Genomic DNA, 12,797 nt, shown 5'->3' with positions numbered 1-12,797 from the left:
CACTATACTTTTGTTACAATCAGTACAGTTTGACCACGGATTGTATGGAATTGGCAAAAGTCCAGTAAAGACTAGTTTATCTGAATGAGGGCAAAAAGTAAAATTTTGATGTGCGTGTTCCGCTCATTTGAATGTGCTTCTGCTTAATTCAGAGGCTAACATGCATCTGTCAAAACTGGCATCCCCGAAAAGTAAGAGATGCGTCCACTTCCGCTTGTGAACCGGATATTTGACTTTCCATACAATCCGTGGTCAGACAGTATTTGAATGTGGATCTAGATACAAAACGGTTATCCAATTTTTGGCTACCCACTCCCTTCCATAGTTGTAATAAAGAAAGTATTGGTATCACAAGTGTATGTAAAATGAAAGTTTAAGCTACAAACTTAATCTTGCTTTTACAATCCTCATATAAATGATAGCTGATGATAAAGTAACCCCCGTGTAAACTCGCGCCCGGCATGATAATTTGATAAAATGTTTTGGTAGAGTTTAACGTGCAGGGAAATGCTTTATTGTGACAAGGCTGATCTCGATCCGATAACTCAAGTGTTTGACTGGTAAGACTCATTGTAGGGGAATGAAGAAACGTACAAATGGTCAACAATGACCACTATCTACTGGAGTCAAGGGTTAATCCACTGGAGTAAGTGTTGCAATTTCAACTACCAAAATATCACCAAACAGGCAATTGCTGCGTTGAAATGTAGAAGAAAATTTCCACCCGTCATACCATGACGGGCGACTTTCTAGTTTAGAATAAAAACTACCCTGCCATTAAAAAAAAAAAAAAAAAAAAAAAATCTTTTTCTGGCAACAGATTTTATTTTGTTTGTTAAGAGTATCTGTCTCATTTCGTGCAATTTAGAAAGCACCCCTCTACTGTTTTTCCTGAAGTATTTAAAGAGGGAAGACCAAATAAAACGGGTTGGGATGATGTTTGCCGTGAAGAATTTAATATGAATTCATATGTCACGACTTCGTGAGCCTTCTGATCATTGACGCTCGTTTAGTTCATGCGATAGTAGAGAACTTTATTTGTATCAAAGGAGCTCGCGTTTTTAGTGTAAAGTTTAGAATGTTTGATACAGTAATTTTCAAAAGATACCGTCTACGTTTAATATGATCCCGGTATATGTAATCAGTCGCTCATCCCGATTTGCTTCATTTATTTCATTCTCTATGCATATTAAAATTATCCATTTGTGTGATCATTACATCTTAAATCGTTTAGTGTTATCAATTTTTTACTCAAGGATCGGGTTTGAAACTATCAGAGACTAATTCTTCTACTGAAGATTTTGCAAAATAATGTTGAACTATTGAGAAGAGATAAAATGAGGGAGTGATGACTTTCATTTGTGAAACAAAGACCTCAACTCACCTGATTTTAAAGTAAAGTATTGGAAGAAATCGGATGTCTTTTGCTAGTTTCATGCAAAACATATCGACCATTCGTCGTTGTTGAGTCACGTGACTTGGGGGTCTTTGCCTCAGCTTTTGCTAAACCAATGAATGGATTTTCTCCCACGATTTTCTTATTCCTGCTCTAAGGGTTGACTAGGAAACTAAGAAATGATAGACAATGTCTCAGATATAACATTCTAAAAGTTCGAGTCCCACTGCAAAAAAATCCGAAACGTCATTGATTACTTCCGCGTAACGTTTCGTGATTTCAAGGGTTTACACCAGTTTTCCGTGATTTTTTTTTTTTTTTTTTTTTTTTTTTGCGAAAAAGTTTCCTGAATTGCAGGAAGTTCCATGAACGCCGATTTTACACTGTGGTGAAAAAAAGTTTTAGTACCGGTGTGAAAACATGCTAAACTTCATTATTACGCATTTTCTTTCAGCTCAGTTACGGCCTGTCCGGGTTGACTGAACCCCAATCAAGGGTGAAATGCAGTCTCCGGCTATTGTAGCTTTGAAGGAACTGCTTGCAATTCTGTCTTAGCTGAGGCCATATTTGCTTTAGGAGCTTTCCTGGAAAATCAGGAAGGTGTTGAGCTGTTACTATAAACATACATAAGTTTCAATTGAAGGTTCTTAAGGTGTTCCAGAAACAAGCCTAGCTTTGATTGGGCAGGTTTCTGAATTTTACAGAAAGATTCCAGATTAATTTCAGGAAGATTACCAACTTTTAGTGGGAGACTTTCCTGGTTTTTTGCCACATATGATTCTGGCAGAAATTAGGCACATTAGCTGCCCTTTAGTTTTTAGGAACGTTTTGGAATTTTTTTCGCAGTTTACGGATAAAAATAGATCAAAATATCCCTATAGCTTCGACATTAACAGAATCAGAAGTTAATGAGATTGTTCTATGGAAAACGAACAGATGATGGGACTAATGAATCAGATGAAGAATACCTTGACGTTAGCCACCTCCTACAAATGCTGAAACGAAGGAAGCATTGAAAGTGCTGATCAATGGTGTACAGTCAAGGGCACCCATATGCAAAATTGTAAGGGGGGCTCAAATATTTTCCCCATGGGTTAGGAGGGTATTTTCTCCATGGAAACCGATTTCAGGACAGATTAGAGTCGTTAAAATATTTCCTTTTTAATAACTTATTTATTAATGGCTGGAGAATAAATGTTTTTACATTTTTGTAAAGAAAAAGTACCAAAAGCAAGGAAGTTCTAATTTCAAAGGGGGGCTCCAGCCCCCCCTTGTTTCACGCAATCATTTTTTTGCATCCCCTACGAATTAATTAACTGTTGTAGAATCGAAGTAAACCATCAAAGAATGATTCATTTAAATATACTTTACAGTCTGATATAGTGAAAAGTGTAAAATCTTTTATTCTAATCAAACATTAACTATAGTGCCATTTCAGTTGTTCATTCCTATTTATAGTATTTAACTTCAGCCTTTTGATGATGTAACGGCAACGGATAGCAAGGTAATATTAACACCTCTTCTTTTACTGTGGATAATTCACACAATTCTTTGTGCGCCTTATTCTCTCTCTTTCTCTTTCAATAAAAGACTTAAAAGCCATGCTCATCACCTTCTGCTTGCTCATCGGTTTTATAAACAACTAGCATGACACCATTATTATTATTTAAAAAAAATTTAAGCGCAAAATACTTGTAAAGCGTTTGAACCGTACACTGTAAAACAATTCAGAAACGTTCCTGGAAAATAATAGGCAGCTGGTGTGCCCAAATTCTGCCAGTTACATATCTTGCAAAAACCAGGAACGTTTCCGTTAAAAGTCAGTAACCTTTCCAAAATTATCGTTGAAACTTTCTGCAGAATTGACAAATCTCCCCTGTTTAAAGCTAGTCATGTCTTGGGAAGCTTTAGGAAAATTGGATGCGTTTAATGTGATTGATTAGAACTATGCTAATTAGCTAAGAACGCCCCTGAAGCGTTAAAGCAACCCGGCCAAATCTAAGAGAGAATTGCAAGTAAGAACCAAGCATACACCTTGCCTGCAAATCTACAGGTAACCAGTGATTTATTCACTCTTATTGGGAGCTCTGCCAAGCTGGACGGGCCGTAATCGAGCTAAAGCCGACACACTTAATGAACACGTTTAGTGAATCTTTAAACTGGTAGCTAAAAATATTTTCCCAGCAGTGAAAATTCTGCATATGGGCAACTTGAAGCAATTCAGATTTTTTTTTTTGCAAAGGTACTAGGCTTTACGGGGAAATAAGTGAAACCTGTGAAATCCCAAGACAATCCACGGAAATAACCAGTAACGTTTTGGAATTGTTTTAGTGTATAATGGACATCGTTATTTTCTAACGAATGTATTACGAACAATTATTTCACTACATAAACTAAATGAAAGTAAAATATCTTTGCTGCGGACAGAACGCTTTTTCTAAAAAGATGCTACAGTGCAATTTTAGCATTTATTTATTTTTCTATTTTGCGGAAAGCCATCGAATAGCGTCCATATAATGTATGAGAAAAGAGAAAACCCGTAAAACATACATCATTTTACTCTACAATCTTAACAGTTATTCATCCTATTAGAAACCTGGTATTTCCATTGGGTCAGATCTTCTTTCTGAATGACCTTTTAACCTTGTGAGTTGGTTTTAGCAATGTAGTTAACTTCTCATTAAGGATCAAAGCTGTTCTTACCATCATTTGTTCAACGTTTTTAGGTCAAGAGCATGAGAAAAAATTGTAAAGAACTTAACCGCAAAAATGGTTAGATGGAGGAATGAAGAATATTTTGTTCTTTGAAAATATTCTGAAGGAGGAAAGATATCGAGTTGCGTGGTTACGAAATTATTTGTAAAAATATTTATTTCTTTGAGTGTTTCAAAGATTCGTTCATTATATTATTCAAAACTGTTTTAATGTGTTCTTTTAACTACTCCCTCCGCCCACTATTAGTTGCTACCTATGAAGACTTTTGTTGACAAAATTTACGATTTTGTTTGAACCAGTGTTTAGACTCCAGGATGCTATGCTATCAATTAACAAAATTTATTGAAAACATTCTGTCAGTATCAAATTCACGGATCAATCCAGAATTTCTTAAAAGGTCCGCATTTTGAGTTAAAAAAAGAAGAAAGAAATAGATTGAAAACTTTTTTCTTTTTGTGAAAAAAAGAAAACTATTTTTGGGCCTATTTCTTTTAAATATTTTTTAGGAAAAAAAAAAAAAAAACCTGTCACATTATTAGAGCAAGTTTAGCAATCACAAATGTAATCAGAAATTTCTTTGACCTAAAGAACTTCTCTGGGAGTAACTTGGAAACTAGTTTTTTTTTTTTTTTTTTTAAATCGACGCTTTGCTTGCAGATGAATTGATTGAGTATAAAATTTGTGAAAGAACTGATTTTACAAGTGAAGTTTTGTGAACGGTCTAATGTTAAAATATGAAATTTTGAATAGCGACTAGGATTTCTGAAAACACTGGGCACAAAATTCATTTGGTGCTCCACCCCTCCAGCTTATTCTATATAGTGAAGAAATAAAATATTTTGATACCAGCCCATTAGCACAGTTTGGCGGTACCTTATTATGTACTACAATATAGAATGTATAAGTGATTTAGAATGTGCTAATTATAGAAACATTAAAGATGTCGTCTAACTTTGACCGTTGCAGCTCCTCCATATATATCAAAATTATGATATAACCTTTAATAGTGTAAATACAAACTAAATTTGAAGTGGTTTTGGGAATTATGAAAGAGATTAAATTTTTAAAGGAACTTTTTTCCAGATTTAATATTTACATCTTGTTATATTGCGACATGAAATGAGTCCTATTAAATCTTTACCTACATATTTAGGGCCCCCACAATCTTGGTTCCCTGGGCCGGTGCCCCATGTGCCCATGCCTTAAACTGCCTCTGGTAGCCGCTTTTACGATCTAGAGCTTTGTGAAGCGGTCGCAAAGAGAACCCTATTTAGATCTGAATCGATCCCTGACATTAGTTTCAACAATCCAGAGTTTGCATTGTTAATTGCTATTAAGCTTCTACCACCAGTGTGCCGGAAAGATCAGTTTGCTCTCTGATAAACTAGCTAGAAGTCAGTTATTTAGAATAATGTAGTTTGTGAATTAGCTAGACGGGAGTTTTATGTGATTACTAGAGGAAGAAACCATACAAAATGGGGCTTGGTTTAGGAGTGTGCTAACCACGGATTTTTCATACTGATTTATGGTAAGAATGCTTATCATGTAAATGATATTGCTTGGTAGCATTGCACCTTAAAATATTTATAAAATGTTTTAAGAAAACTATGAAATCATCAATTTCAATACTTAGTACAAAAGTAGTCAAATGCTGCTACTAATTTGGGACAAAGTTTCGACCCAAATGTAGGGACTACTTTAGGACCGAGAGAATAAAAGATTAGGAACAGTATTTTTACAGAAACTAAATCTAATTTCGAAAAGATAGGGTTCATGTATCAAAACAAGTATTAAATAAATTTAAACTGACTTATCTTGCCATTCAGGATAACTTTGAGCTACATCAGAAATGGGATGCAAAGTAAATTATTTTATAAAGTCACTAAAGTTTTAAAAATTAACTTTACTTTTTACCTTTACTACTTTTTACTTATGTTACTGGTGGCTATTTGATAATTTTATGTAAGCGTGACAAGTGATAAGGGGAGAGGAATTGGTAAATGACGCCTTGTGACAAAGGTGATGGAGGGGGTCAAATATTATGGGAAAAAATGTGACATTCATGTTACATTCATCATTACTTGGTTTTCTTGAAAGAAGAGATTAATCTAAGTGAGATCCCAAAGTACATAATAAGATAATTAAGTTAGTCTAAGAACCCATGTGTGCCAGATCTACGTCATAGTAAAACTCTTAACATTTTTCTGCGTAAGCACATCACAGCAGGTAAGAGAGGTTCGCTATTATTGATGCTGAATCGTTCTGGATTTTGCAGGAAAACAAGTAGCAAAAGGTGCATCAAAAATTGAATACAATTACGTCATACCATGTCAAGTGACCTCATTGTCTCCTTCCGACCATCTCCGATTTAAACGAAATTTTATAGAGGTGCAGCCATACCTTTGAAACTAACCAATGCAAATTTTCAGCTTCCAAGACACACACACACACACACACACAGAGAGAGAGAGAGAGAGAGTCTCTGTCTGGATGTCTGTGATGCGCAGAGAGAGAGAGAGAGTCTCTGTCTGGATGTCTGTGACGCGCATAGCGCCTAGACCGTTTTCTCCGATTTTCATGAAATTTGGGGCAAAGTTATGAAGTTATTTTGTAGCATGGGAGTGTTCATCTCGAAGCAATTTTTCGAAAATTCGATTTTGTTCTTTTTCTATTCTAATTTAAAGAAAATTTTACCGAGAAAATTATCACAACGTGGCAGGGTTGGCAAAAACCCGGGTTTTTTTAAAAAAGCCCATGGACCCAGGGTTTTTTGGGTTTTTTTAAATAAAACCCAAAAAAACCCAACTAAAGCTGGGTTTTTTAAAAGAAATGTGGTTTTTTTTTTTTGTCTTTTTTTAGGGAAAATGTGGGGTACTTGTAGCATATTGTAGCTTAAGTATATGAACAAAGCGCAAAAATTGTCTTGGGGCAAAAAAGGCTGGAAAAACTAGTTAAAATTCAGCGTTTTCTGAAGAAAAGTATAAAAGAAGACGAAACCCAAAAATGGTGAAGTTTCAGATTTTTTAGCTTCCATGATTACCAACAGTTAAGACAAAGTTACTTCTTGAGTGATAAAATTTATTGTTCGTTTTTAATTACTACATTTTTTTTTTCTTTTTTTGCATTTTACTTTATTATATTTCATTTTGTTATGCAAAACTACTGTAGAACCTCAAGTAGTTTAAATTCCTATTTACTGAATTCCAGCTTAATCAAGACATTTCTTTGAATTTTATGTTGCCTGTTTTTATATTTCTGTGTACAGAGTAAGAAATGTTAAACTTTTTGGTAAGATAATGAAAATACTGTACATCCTATTCTGTTTTCTGTCCGCCCGTTTATAAAACCTGTTAATTTCTAAAAAAAATACCTTGTTTATTCGAGATTTGCGACATGTTGGGTTGCAGAAAATAATTCACATGAAAGCCTTTTAGCTAGAGTAGTTTCCTTTGTACAATCTACAAATATTGAGAAAATCAGACGTGACAGGACTTAGTCAAGATAATTTGAGTTATTTATTGACCACTTAAAGAAAAAAGATAAATATATATATTTTAAATCTTTGAAGTATTTTTTTAATGCTCTTAAGAGTTAAGAAAAACTATTAAAGTTCAAAATTCATTTTTTTATGTCCATTGTCTGTGGTAAAGAACAAATAAAAAAGAAGTTTAAATTGTGAAAGTATTTAAACTAATTAATTTTTTTTAACTTCTCGGAGAATTTTAAAAAACCCAAAAGTGGGCTAAATAATGGGTTTTTTTAAATGGGTTTTTTCAAAAAAACCCATTGGGTCCAACCCAATTGGGTCCAATCCGGCCAACCCTGCAACGTGGAATAGTAAATTACGAAATTATCATAACGTGAAACCGCAACATGGGCGAGCCATTTAACATAGCCAATTGGCGAGAAATTCATCATCCATTATTTGTGAATATACAAGCTAACCAAATGACCTCTTAATTTTCTACTAAGGGCAATGCCGTGCAGTTACCAATAGTTGAAGAATGAAGTTGCCTGTCAATTAGTGTTTTTCGTTGTGTTCACACGAGGCAACTTAAATGAATCAACTTTTCTTCTAATAATCTGAATTTATTCGAGCAGTTGCTTCACAATGCTGTTAAAACTGAACCAAGGAGGTTTTAGTCGAGACTATTACACTACAAAACAATTTGAAATGAATACAATCAGGTCGAAAACCACTGCCAAAAATCCGTTTCAGAGAGAGAGAGAGAAGTGGGCTCCAAAATGGCCTCTATTGGGGTATCAGTCTAAATATGGCAATTCGTTTCACAATGCTGATCCGTCATTTTGGAGCCCTCTTTCCGTGGATCCTAGAACCTCAGGATTTGGGTATTGAAAGCTGAAAATTTGTATAAGTTAGTTTCAAAGGCATGTCTGTACTTCTATAAAATTTCGTTCAAATTGCTGATGATCGGGGGGAGAGGACGAGGTCACTTGAAATGGAATGACTCAATGATGTTCAGTTTTCGACGCACCTTTTGCTATCTGTTTCCTTCCAAAGCCTGCACGACTCAGCTTAAATAAAAGCGAATCTCTCTTAACCGCTGTGATGTCCTTAGACAGAAAAATTTGAGTTCTTTATACTATGACGTAAGTCTGGGGCTCACGGGCTCTTGCTCTAAATTATTTCTTTTTTAAAATTGCTGGTTAATTTTAAAGTTTTTCTTTGCTTTATTAAAAATTTAATAGTTACTGAGAAGTTTCAATCGTGGAGGGAAAAAAATCAAGCAAAATGTGATGAGATGTAGTTTTTTGCCCTACATTTGAACGAATTCTCAAAATGCTGTTTTTATAAGGGATGTTTTATCTTAGAATAAAACAATGATTATAGGACAGAAATACATCACGAACATTTGAAAATTCATTCCCACAACGGCTGAGCATTATTTCATGGTGGTCCGAATAGGTTTTTCGCATTTTACATACAACTACTGAATTTCGAAATTAAAACTCGTCATCACCAAATAAATTTAAAGTGTAGATACATTAAAAGATAATAATGATCTTGTAGCTTGATTTTCCAATTTCGCAAATGTTGCTCGATTATGGAAAATCGGAAGAAGTTAAATAGCTTTCAAGAAAGAAGGTGTATAGCTTTACCAGACAATAATGATAGAGATTCAAACTTCTAAAATGAACTAGGGTAAAAGCTCCAGTAGTCAGCCATTTAAGTGATCAGTTGTTGAGTTTTGTTAACCTATAAATTTCAGCTATCAATACAACAACAAAAACAATGTAAACCTTTAGGCGGTACCTTTCCGATAATGATTCACTAACTTGTTTCTGGAATAAAAGTATTTTAAATTTGAAAACCAAGCTATTGTTAATACGAGAAAATGCTCCAGTAGTCGGCCGAAGAAACCCAGTGCTCGGCCTTTTCATTTTCGTTACTCTTATGAGGTGTAAGTGAATAAATTTGAACAAAATTGAATGTGAAACTTACAGCACAGCAGTGTACTAAAAAATTAATTATTCAAGTAATTACGGAAGAATTTTGCATTCTGGATGCAGGGCCGTCGCCAGGTACATTCATTTGGGGGGGGGGGGTGTTGAAACTGATTTTGCCGACTGACTCCTAACATTTTGCCGACCCGACAGATACATACGTACACACATTATATATACGTACACACACACACACACACACACACACACACACATATATATATATATATATATATATATATATATATAAATTCAGGGTCTCTGACCAGAATTCGTTACATATTGCAGTCTGGAACATGCAATTGTAGACGTGCTTCAGTGCTACTAAGGGGGTGCATTAATTTGGATTAAAGGCAAGATAGACTGCTGTCCTCCGAAAAATTTCTGAAATTGGCATACTAAAAACATGATTTTAGGCTTTGGTTTATATAAGAAGCAAGAGGACCGTGGATTCATTCTCATCTTTTTTTCGCTGGAGTCAATATGCTTTTTTTCTAGAAAAGGTGGTTTTCGGGAGTTCTTCCTTAGAAATTTCTAAAAACAAAGATTTTATGCCATCTTTATTGACGCGAAGGAAAGGATAGGGGGTTCGGGGGCCCTCCCCGAAGGTTTTTCGAAATTAAAGTTTTAAAAACACAGTTTTAGGCTATTTAAGGATACTTTTTGGGAAAGGGTAGGCAGTGACGGATCTACATTTTTTTTCCGAGGCGGGGCAAATATCGAAACTGCCGCCTTTATCCATCTTTCAAGTTTTAAAATTGAGTTTCAACGAAAAAAAACATAAAAATAGTGTGATTTTGCCGCCTCCTAAAAGTCGCCGCCCTTGGCAACCCCCGTCTTCTCCTCCCCTTAAATCCGGCACTGAGGGTAGGTATTTACAGATGTCCAGTGAACAGTGGCAGATTAGCTAGAGAAAACGGCAGTGAGGAATTACAAGGAATTTTGGAGGAGACATTCTGGGGAAATTCGAAAAAAAGAAAAAGAAAACGTACTTTATCCATATAAAATTTAACACATAAGAACATTTTCTACTCAAAAAGTTTTGTAATATAATGGTGAATTAATTATGTTGTACATAATTTTGGGGGGTGGGGGTGGGAGGGGGGACCCTCGTGGTAATCATTCGTTTTGGTATCTCTGAGTACATTGATTCTGATTGAACATTTCCATGGCGCACAAATACGGATTTTAAGTATACAAATCAGAGAAATTACTTTGTGTGGGAGAAATAGTTTGCAAAATGAGTTATATCATGCTAGTAATGTTAAGCTAGAAAAAGTGGTGTTCGGAGATTTCTGCCCCTGAAGATTCTAAAAATGAAACTTGAGACAGTCTTTGACGATGTTTGGGGGAGTTAAGGCTCAGGAAATTTTTTGAAATTGAAGACTTAAACAGGTGATAGTAAGTCATGTTTGGTTCCGCTGGGGCTCAGGGGCACTCCCTAGGCGATTTCGTGAAATTAAAGTTCCAGAAAGGCAATCATAGACCACTATTGGTGATATTAAGGAAAGGAGAGGGGAATGACATTTTTTAGTGTTGTGGGAAAAGAGTGGATTTCATAGACTCTCCCCGGAAATTTTCTGCGAATGATGTTCGAAAAATGTATTTTTACGCGATCTGCAATGATGTTTGGGGGCTGCCCCCGGAAAAATTTTAAGGATTTAAGTCTTGAAAAAAAAATTCTCTAGACAACTTTGATGGATTTGGGTAGCTGCGTAGCCAGGGGAGGGGCCCAGCGCCCAGGGAGAAGGACCGAGGGCATAACGCTTCTAAGAGAGCTTATAACCTTGTTTTTCGGCTTTTAATTTCGGAAGATTTTCGGGGGCGAGCCCCCGATTCCCAAGCAGTTCCGTAATGTTTTCAAAAATGGTTTTCGGGTCTTAAGTTTTAAACATTTTTAGGTAAGACCTTCCACTCATCCAACTTAGCAAACCATAGCGTTTACAATGTTCTTAGCAGGTCAGCTCCCAAACACCATATTCAGAAATACTGAAGGAGAAAACATGTCAGCATTTCTATCCTCTAGTTAAGAATATAACTCATGCATAAGTTTTGAGGTTATTTATCACTTTTTAAAATACCCAGACTTAAAAAATAGGAGTGTATTGGTGTTTTAAACAACTATTAATTAATAATTAGCAGATATAAATAATTAGCATTATCTATAATGAAATCAATTTAGCAATTCAATGAAAAATAATTAATGTGATAATCTCCTTGAGGTAAGAACCTAAGAACCTGGGCCTCTTCCGAAATAGAATCTTTGCTACACCACACGATTTAAGAAAGGAGTATCGGCTAGTGTTTCCCCAAGCGTTATTTGAATTGTAGTTCTAAACATATAGTTTTAAACGTTAAACGACTATTGGTGATGTTAGGAGAAGGTGATACGAAGTGATTTCGATCGAAATTTTTTTGAAAATTGAGATCTTTAAAGTGCCATTGCAGGCCATTTGTGGTAAACGAGGTTCAGAAGCTCTCTCTTTCGACAACTTTCTGAAATTGAATGCCAAAAAACGAAGTTTCAGACGATCTTCGTTGATTTCATAGGACCCTCCTGCAGTAAGTTTCTAAAAACGCAACTTAGATTACATTTCATTACCATAAGAGAAAAGGAAATGGTCAGGTTCTGCGATTCCTCCGTCCTCCCTCCTAAGCTACTTCCCTAAATCATTTTATTTATTAAAAGAAAAAAAGGTAGGAGATTCTCCTCCAGATTTTCTTTTTAAAAAACATTTTAGCTGTTTCAGTTTTTCACGACGAAATTTTCAATTTTCACTCTAATGTTTTTAATTGTTTAAAGTACAAAATTATGCAACCTTAAAACAATCTGTTAACATTTTGAACTTGCAGACTAAGATAATTTAAAGCTTTTATATATTAACTTGAGGAAGGGTTAAACGTTTAACATTTTGAATACAGGTGGTATTTTTTAGAGATACCTAATAAGATACCTTTTTTTACTTTTTTTAAATATCAGAAATCCTGAATCTCTTGATAACTTTCATTTTACTTTAATTTTTTATAACTCATTTTTTAAACACTCATAGAGTTACTGGTGTGACTTTTCTAGACAAGATTTTGAATCTTTTCCTCTATTTGAAACATATTTACCTTATTTTTGCACGGGTGTGCCCTAGGAAGCTATCATGTTTATTTACCTATCGGTTTTTTTTAAATTGAAACTTGTTATGCAATTCTATAACGCTCTGGCTATTCT

Source organism: Uloborus diversus, chromosome 9, assembly GCF_026930045.1.
Source record: "Uloborus diversus isolate 005 chromosome 9, Udiv.v.3.1, whole genome shotgun sequence".
NCBI lineage: Eukaryota > Metazoa > Arthropoda > Arachnida > Araneae > Uloboridae > Uloborus > Uloborus diversus.
This window is presented reverse-complemented; position numbering follows the sequence as displayed.